Source organism: Rhinatrema bivittatum, chromosome 4 (genome assembly GCF_901001135.1).
Source record: "Rhinatrema bivittatum chromosome 4, aRhiBiv1.1, whole genome shotgun sequence".
NCBI lineage: Eukaryota > Metazoa > Chordata > Amphibia > Gymnophiona > Rhinatrematidae > Rhinatrema > Rhinatrema bivittatum.
In genome coordinates, this window is record NC_042618.1 from 13,473,632 (window position 1) to 13,482,339 (window position 8,708).

An 8,708-nucleotide genomic window follows, 5' to 3' on the forward strand; every position below is an offset into this window, starting at 1 on the left:
TGGAACGCAGGATGTTTATTTGCACAAATAGTCATCACCCCCTTGGAAGGTCACAACAGACAGTGGAAAAAAAAATCTTTATGGACCAAAGATGCAACAATACTCCAAAAGAAATCCAGAAACAGAGGGAGGCACTTTTCTAGGACAACTGAAGGATAATCTCCCAGACGTGGCAGCTGAGACCTGGATAAACTCAGGCTTCCTGAGAAACTGAACATGCCTCGTGCTAGCCGCCTTCTACCGCAGCACAGAATGTGCTATAAATAGGAATACCCACAATGAGTAATGTCGTCACCGTACAGAAGTGGTACTTTTACACTGTGGGTTCCCGGGTTTTTTGTTTGTTTTTTTTAGGGCATGCCCACATACCTGAAAGAGCCAGTCATGATGCAAACCAGCAGAACAAACCACGTGAGACTGGGGCTGTGTTGGTAATTGCATCAGCCACATTGCACAAACCAACAAGACAGAGAAAGTGTGGGTGACAGCGCTGGCGACATGCTCACGAATGGAGCAGCTCCCAGGGTCATGGAAGACAAGGAATGTCTAAAAACGTGAAATGTTGTATTTGGGTTATTGCAGACTGCAACTTTCCATCATGTTGCCCTGCAATGTAATAAGAATTTCCTTGTAACTTTCTGTGAGATACTGAGTGAAAAAAGAGGCCATATGTACGAACAAAATTTTAAAAAAAGAGTTAAAGATATAAACATGTTTGGGAGAAAAAATAGTAACTCTTTGCACAAGGGGAATTCTTAATTTTATAAATATTAAATTCTGAATTCTTACAAACAATAGCTGATTTTATTTAAAACTAGCATTGCATAACATCAATATGAATATGTGCACCTTTTGATTCTTATTTCGTCGTGCACATTCCTGGATGAGAGTAGTTTGTCATGTAGCTCTACATACACTGCAATAAAACCATTGATATGTACGATTTTGTGCTATTTATCAATTTCATATCTACTTCATTTTTCTGGGCTTCACTGAAGGCACCAACTCATGGATAAAGTTCACTTAAGGTATCTCTGGAAAGTATAGTCCATGTGATGGCACTACAGCAGCTGCCTATAGTGATGACAGAATCAGGTTCTCCAGCGTGCTAACATCTGACTAGAGGACATTTGTTCATCATGATTCTGAGCTGGCATCAGTTTTCTGTGCTATTTTGAGAAAGCAGAGGGGTAATTAGTTCAATACACAGTCCCATCCATGACTCATAGTTATGGCGCCTGTGGCTGGCTCCATTGGTCTGAATAGCATTGACACTAGAAGATGCAGTCTTGAAGGTCCACTTTCTTACATGGATGGGATTGTAGGTAAGTGCTCAGTACAAAGTTGATTTGGTGTCAGTCCATACTCATTGATTAAAACCTCACCCCTGGGCCTTACAGTTCTGGACTTCTTGGATAGTTTATTCATTCCTCAGATTATATATGTTTGTTGGCATCTGCTAAAGCTTCTACAGACAAACCTACCTACAAGCTTTCCATGGCCATGCTCTGCCACCATCTGGATGTGGACTAGGTACATATATCCACATGCAGATGGCACTGTGAATCTTAGGAAATATTTTGGTGCATATTGACTGCATGTTGTTATAGATTTCAAGAAGCTTTAACTGGAACTAGACATTTGATAGACAGCATGCAAGCTTTTTTTTTTTCCAGATTACTACCTGCATTGGTCAATCTTTACATATTATTACGATATTCTCCAAATCCCAAATAATAGTGTCATCATTGGGTCATTTATCTCTGTTCTTTATGGCTGAGTGGTCTTGTTAAACAAACCTGATTTGCCATAGAATATGGTGCCTCTGTGCTTATACAATATTGGGTCAATTTTAAAGTAATGAGCTGCCCTTTGTTGACAGTTCAGGCCAACTAAGATGCTGAATGGGAAGAAGGAAGGAGAGGACTTTGAGGGAGAGAAGAAAGAAAGCATCCAGAGTGTCTTTCCAGGTGAAATACAATTTAACAGGTAAGAACAATCCTTTGCAATGAATAAAATAAACTCAGAACAAATTAACACTAGGAAGACCTTTGTTTCTTAGAATCAGGGTACAAACGTAATAACACACACAGTAGTACCTGCATCGCCCGTTATAGTACACTTGTCAATGATGATTATACTAAGGGAGAGAGGTTAAATCTATTTAATGGTTCTGACGAGACTCATATTTATTTATTTATATTCCAATTTTATTCTCGTGCCCTTCCCAGGGTGTCGTGCAATAAATCAATTCAAGCAAGAAAATGGTACAAAATTAAAGAGAAAAACATGGGAAGTATGTCAGAAAAAAGCCGACGGCAAGTCTGCATAGAGGAGTTTTTAAACTTTACTGGAAGCAGGCTAGTGACGGAACAACGGACATCGGAATTTATTCCAGAGAAAGATGAATAGGAGAGGGAAGCCATGAAAGCAGTATTGGAGAAGAGGACAAGAAGCAGAATTAGCAGTAATTGAGGGCACCTAACACAACACTGGGTGACACTCAGATGCATGTTTTAATTTGCTTGCCTCTCCCATCGGACAAATATGGAAGAATGTGGCTTATGTTTTGTCCACATTTTGAGTACATTCACTGAGATATGCTTTGTAGTATCTCATGGAACCATCTTGAGCCTTACAGACAACAGAGTAGGCTCTTCTGCTGGTCACTTTATGAGATACATTAAATGAAGCAAACCTTCAATATATCATCTTGCAAATCAATAACTCTTTCAAGTTTATTGGAGTGAATTCTGTCACTTAGATTCCATCGTTTGTAATTTAGTTACAAAAGAATAAGCCGCTGAACAGTTTTGTTGACATCCCTGTTTTGTGATCTTCAAGGTTTAGGCATTATGGAGTTTCATTACAGCAATCACACGTATTTATGTCAACTTTAGTCTTTAGAGACAATGAGAATTTTCCTGTCACAAAGGTAAAATTTCCAACAAAACAGAGCACGTGCTATCTCCAGGGACAACTTAGTGAAATGGCAATCGTTTTTATACTTGTTGTGTAGGGATGACAGCTTAGAGAAACAACATTTAAGGCCTGATGCATTAAGAGTTTTTTCCCCACTCTGTATCGAAAAAGGACCTTGATAAATCAAGTACTCTGTCAACAAGTAGAGGCATTGCATAAACGCATGAATCAGGCAGCTGGAAGCTGCGTGTAGGGGGTAGATAAAAAAAACTTGTAATCAAATTTAAAAAAAAAAAGAGAAAATCCATTAATTTTCGGCACTTGATGGAAACAATCATACAGCAAGGTCATTTCTGAGCCATGCAGCAAGCGGAAAGTTACCTGGGTAAACACACCCAGGTACCCTAAGCCAGAATCTTCAATGGGACTTATATTAGCTGGGTAAGTCTGCCACTAAACATTACTTGCTAAAATTACCCAGGTGAGCCTACCTGAGAAACTTTAGGATGATGACTTACGTGACAAGACAGCTTATCTGAGTAATGCTATATTCAACACTATTTGGCTAAAGTTAAGGCCATCCCTGAATGCTCTCTTCCTCCCTATTCTGCCTCTTTTTGTCAGGCTAAATTTTACACGGACAACTGACTTACTAAGATAAAACTTCTACCGGTTGGCATGAAGGGAAATTTAAAACTCAGGGGTTGTCCAACTAACTTCAAAACTTACCATGGTGTTTCTTGATGGATGATTCGCTGTTTGTGCTCTCTCTCTATTAAGTGTTGAGCATCTGCTAATATCTTTTCACTGTTTATTATTTGTGCAAAGTAGGGATGTGCCTTTGTTTAAAACGAATGGGAAATCCAAAAAAAAAGGGTCCCTATTTATTTAGGAGTAGATTTTTAAAGACACGCATACGCATCCATGTGCACACGGGACCCAGCACGCGATATGGATGTGCAACATTATATCTTACAGATATTTTGCCAATTACAGATATATTAAGAATCATTCCAAAATAACATGCATGCATGGCTGTGCGCATTATAAAATATGAGAGGCGCGCATGTGCATACAGCACACACAAGAGGGGTAGATAATTGCAATTTTCGCATGGTGAAGCATCGAGACCTTCCCCAGTTCTCTCCCAGTCTGCTCAATTAAGGAATGGACTGGAAGGGAACTTCCCTACCCCCTACCCTAACCTCCCTTCCCCTTCCCCTTCCCCTCTCCTTCCCACCCCCTAAACCCTTTCTCTTACCTTTCTATTTTTTTGTTTTGTTGCTTACTGCTTACGGAGCAGTAGCAACTTGCGTGCAGCAGGATGCCCTTCCCTGGTACAGCGGCAAATGGCCAATGTAATGGCTGCCTCCAGCCCCACCCCTCCCCACCCCCCAGACCGCCCCTTTATCTGGGCCCGGCACTTCAGCGCGTAACGAGGGTTACATGTGTGGACGGGCCCCTTTGAAGATGCGCGTTGTACGCACAAAGCCCGGCCACTCGCTTAACCCCCATTTTTTGCATGCGGGGGGATTTAAAATTGGGCTGTTATTTTATGGGGACCTGAATTTAATGGAAACATAAAAAAAAAAAGAAATCCTATTTGTTTCATTTGGTTTGTTTCCCATTCATTAAGAATATAAGAACATAAAAAGTTTCCATAGTGGGTCAAAAAGAGGGCCCAGCAAGCCCAGTAATAGCAGTTTATGGACTTCTCCTCCAAGAACTTATCCAAATGTTTTTTAAACCCATCTACACTAACTGCCTAAATCAAATGCTCTGGTAACAAATTCCAGAGCTTAATTGTGCATTGAGTGAAAAATAATTTTCTACAATTTGTTTTAAATGTGCTACTTGCTAACTTCATGGAGTGCCCCCTAGTCCTTCCATTATCTGAAAGAATAAATAACTGAGTGATATTTACATATTCTAGACCTCTCATGATTTTATAGACTTCAATCATATCCCCCCCCTCAGTCGTTTCTTCTCCAAGCTGAAAAGCCCTAACCTCTTTAGCCTTTCCTCATAGGGGAGCTGTTCCATCCCCTTTATCATTTTGGTCGATCTTCTTTGCACCCTTTCCAGTGTAACTATCTGATTTGAGATGCAGCAACCAGAACTATTCAAAGTGTGGTCTCACCATGGAGCGATATAGAGGCATTATGACATTCTCTGTTTTATTCACCGTTCCCTTCCTAATAATTCCTAATATTCTATTTGATTTTTTGACTGCTGCAGCACACTGACTCAATGATTTCAATTTATTATCCACTATGACACCTAGATCTTTTTCCTAATATATCACCTAACATCTTGTAACTACAACAAGGGTTAATATTTCCCTATATGCATCACCTTGCACTTTTCCACATTAAATTTCATCTGCCATTTGGATGCCCAATCTTCCAGTCTCACAAGGTCTTCCTGCAATTTATCACATTCCTCATGTGATTTAACTACTCTGAATAATTTTGTCTCATTTGCAATTTTGATCACCTCACTTGTCGTATTCCTTTCCAGATCATTTACAAATACATTGAAAAGCACTGGTCCAGGTACATATCCCTGAGGCACTCCACTGTTTACTTTTTTACACAATGAAAATTGACCATTTATTCCTACTCTCTGTTTCCTGTCTTTAATCAGTTTGTAATCCATGAAAGAACATCGCCTCCTATCCCATGACCTTTTATTTTTCTTAGAAGCCTCTCATGAGGGACTTTGTCAAATGCTTTCAGAAAATCCAAATGCGCTAAATCTACTATTTCAACTTTATCCCCATGTTTATTAACCCCTTCAAAAAAAATGTAGAAGATTTGTGAGGCAAATCTATGCTGGCTGTGTCCCATTAAAACATGTCTATCTATATGTTCTGTGATTTTGTTCTTTAGAATACTTTCTATAAATTGTCTCAGCACTGAAATCATGCTCACTCGTCTATAGTTTCCCAGATCATCCCAGGAGCCATTTTTAAATATTAGAGTTATATCGGCACAGCTACCCTCCAGTTTTCAGATATAATGAACGATTTTAATGATAGATTACAAATTTTTAATAATTGATATGAAATTTCATTTGTTAGGTCTTTCAGAACCCTGGGGTGTATACCATCCAGTCCAGGTGATTTGCTACTCCTCGGTTTGTCGATCTGGCCTACCACATCTTCCAGATTCACTGAGATTTGGGTCAGTTCATTCAAATCCTCACCCTTGAAAATTGCCTCTGGAATGTGTACCTCTTCAACATCCTGATTAGTAAACACAGAAGCAAAAAATTCATTTAGACTTTCTGCAATGATCTTATCTTTCCCAATTGCACTTTTAATCCCTCAATCATTTAACGGTCCTACTGCCTCCCTCACAAGCTTCCTGCTTTGGATATATTTTTTAAAGTTTTTATTATGAGTTTTTTTCTATGGCCAACTTCTTTTCAAATTCTCTATTAGTTTGTCCTGTCAATGTTTTACATTTAACTTGAAAATGCTTATGCCTTTTCCTCTTTTATTTAGATGGATCCTTATTACAATTTTTGAAGGAAGGTTTTTTGGCTAAAATAGCCAAATTGAAGTCTATGAGCAATAGGAATCAATAGGAGAATAGGTTTAAGTAACTGTTAGAACCAGCCCTTCCCTGTGAGTCATGAATGACCTCACTGCCTTGTCAGAGTCTGGGCAGGACATGTAGTCGAGGGGACCACAGATGCAACATATAAACAGTGAAGCATTTTTCAAATTTATCCAACTGCTGCAATCTGGATCAGGTAATGCTGAACCCCATAGTCTGAGCATATACAAGAAGTCCTATACATTAAATTGTTTCTTCTGTAGATTTTGTCTGTGAAGTTCAATTTTCATTTCAAAAAAATATTTTTGGCTGCTGCTAGTCTGAGCTGCATGGGTCTCATCCAGCCCACTCTGATAATAAGCAGAGAAAAGTAGGCAATGCCAGCCAGCAGCAGCACCTTGCTACTGATTTTTCTCTTCCCTGGGGGAGGGGGGTGGGTAGAGACAGGGTCTGAGAGTCGGCAGGAGAGAGTGTGGAGAGCTGCAGAACTCTGTCTGTCTGGGCAGTGGGCAATGGGCATGGGCACCAGTCCAGTGAGATGAGCATTGCACAGACACTGAGTCATACAGGCTGTCAGTCTGTTTTTGTGAGTGAAGCCTGATTCTGCCATCTCAGCACTAGTCCATAGCATGACACTGCACTGTCTGCAATATTCTCCCAATCCACCAGTTTTATAGTTCTCCAGTTCCTTCTATCCCTCTACAGTCTCAACCTGGTTCTTCCACCCTGTTTGTTTGTTAATTATCCTGGGATCATTTGTCCACAAAAACCCTCAATCACAAGGAAGAAATACAGGCAGAACAGGAACATGCAGATGAGAAACCATTCCCATGTTCTGAGTATGGCAAATATTTCAGAAGGAAGAGAGAAATAAAGCTACACCTAATAATCAACAAAAGGAAGAGGCTGCGTTCATCTATAGAATATGGTAAAACATTTTTTAAAATAAAAGAAACTTTATAACTTACTGGGAAAACAACAGATAGGGGGAATCCATTTCCATGCTCATGTGACTAAAATTTCATTCGGAAAGCTGTATTTCTCCATTAAATCCAGCACCTCATTTTTGTGCTTTCCCCCTACAAAGTACACTTGAAATAGCATTACATCTGGGGGGGATGCCGGTCTCGGCTGCCCATGGCCTCCTGGCATGCCTGTGCCAATCAGCCAAACGTGCAAATTGGTGCCTAATAGTACTGAGATATAGGTTCCAAACTGGGAATATGGACTCACCAGGATCAAAACTTCGAGCTGCTGGGCTTCCTCAGTAAGGTGTTGGGGAAACCCCACTGTCACCAATATGTAGCCCTCATAGAGACAACTGTGGTTATTTATGCCCCTCAGCTCCAATCCCTGCAATGGTTGGAGTGGGATATGGGACAGCCTAGCATTATAGAAGCTCCAGTATACAAGGGAGACTTGGGACCCTCTATCCAATAAGGCCTGGGTGGCCACACCTTCAATTCAGATTGGGACAGTTGTTTTGGGCCCCACTAACGCCTCTTGCATTGGGCCTCCTGCCCAATTGGATAGGTTCTGGGGTGATTGAGCACTATCAACATATAGGGCTCCCAGGTACTGTCCCTCTCTGTATCCTCCATGGCTTCTCTGACTTTGGGGGGTCCACACCCCTCCCCATGTGGCCAGGGGGAACCTACATTCTCTCTTATAGTGCCCTGGCTTCCACATCTGTGACACATACCAGAATGCTTAGTGTTTCTTCCTGATGTGAGCGCATTGGTTCTGAATTATCTGGGCAGCTCTACTCCCTTCCAGCTCCTCGGGGGGGTGGGGGGGGGGGAGCAGCCCTCATTGGAGAGTCAAGTCTTGTCTGAAGGGCCTTCAGGCTTGACTCTAATTCATGGATTCTAACCTGGTATTCCTTCTCTGGGGTTGAGGTGGATTCATGGTGACCTCCCTCACCCTCTTGCGCCTGTGGATTCTGAACCACAGCAGGGGTTTTGGGATGATGCTGGAGGGTCTTAACCTCTGGTTCTACACACTCTTACAATTTGAGGTGGGGGTCCCTCTCTGTTGGGGTGACTTAGAGAGCTCCTCATAGCCTCTCATTCATCCTCTTTCCAAACCCCTCTCATTACAGTAGCAAAGGGAAGAGGGTCCCTCCTCTTTTCTGCTAGCCCAGTTTTGATCACAGTCACATCTAAGTTTAAGGCCATCCTGACTATCTGTTCAGTCTGAGCCCTGTCCATGTTCTATGCCATG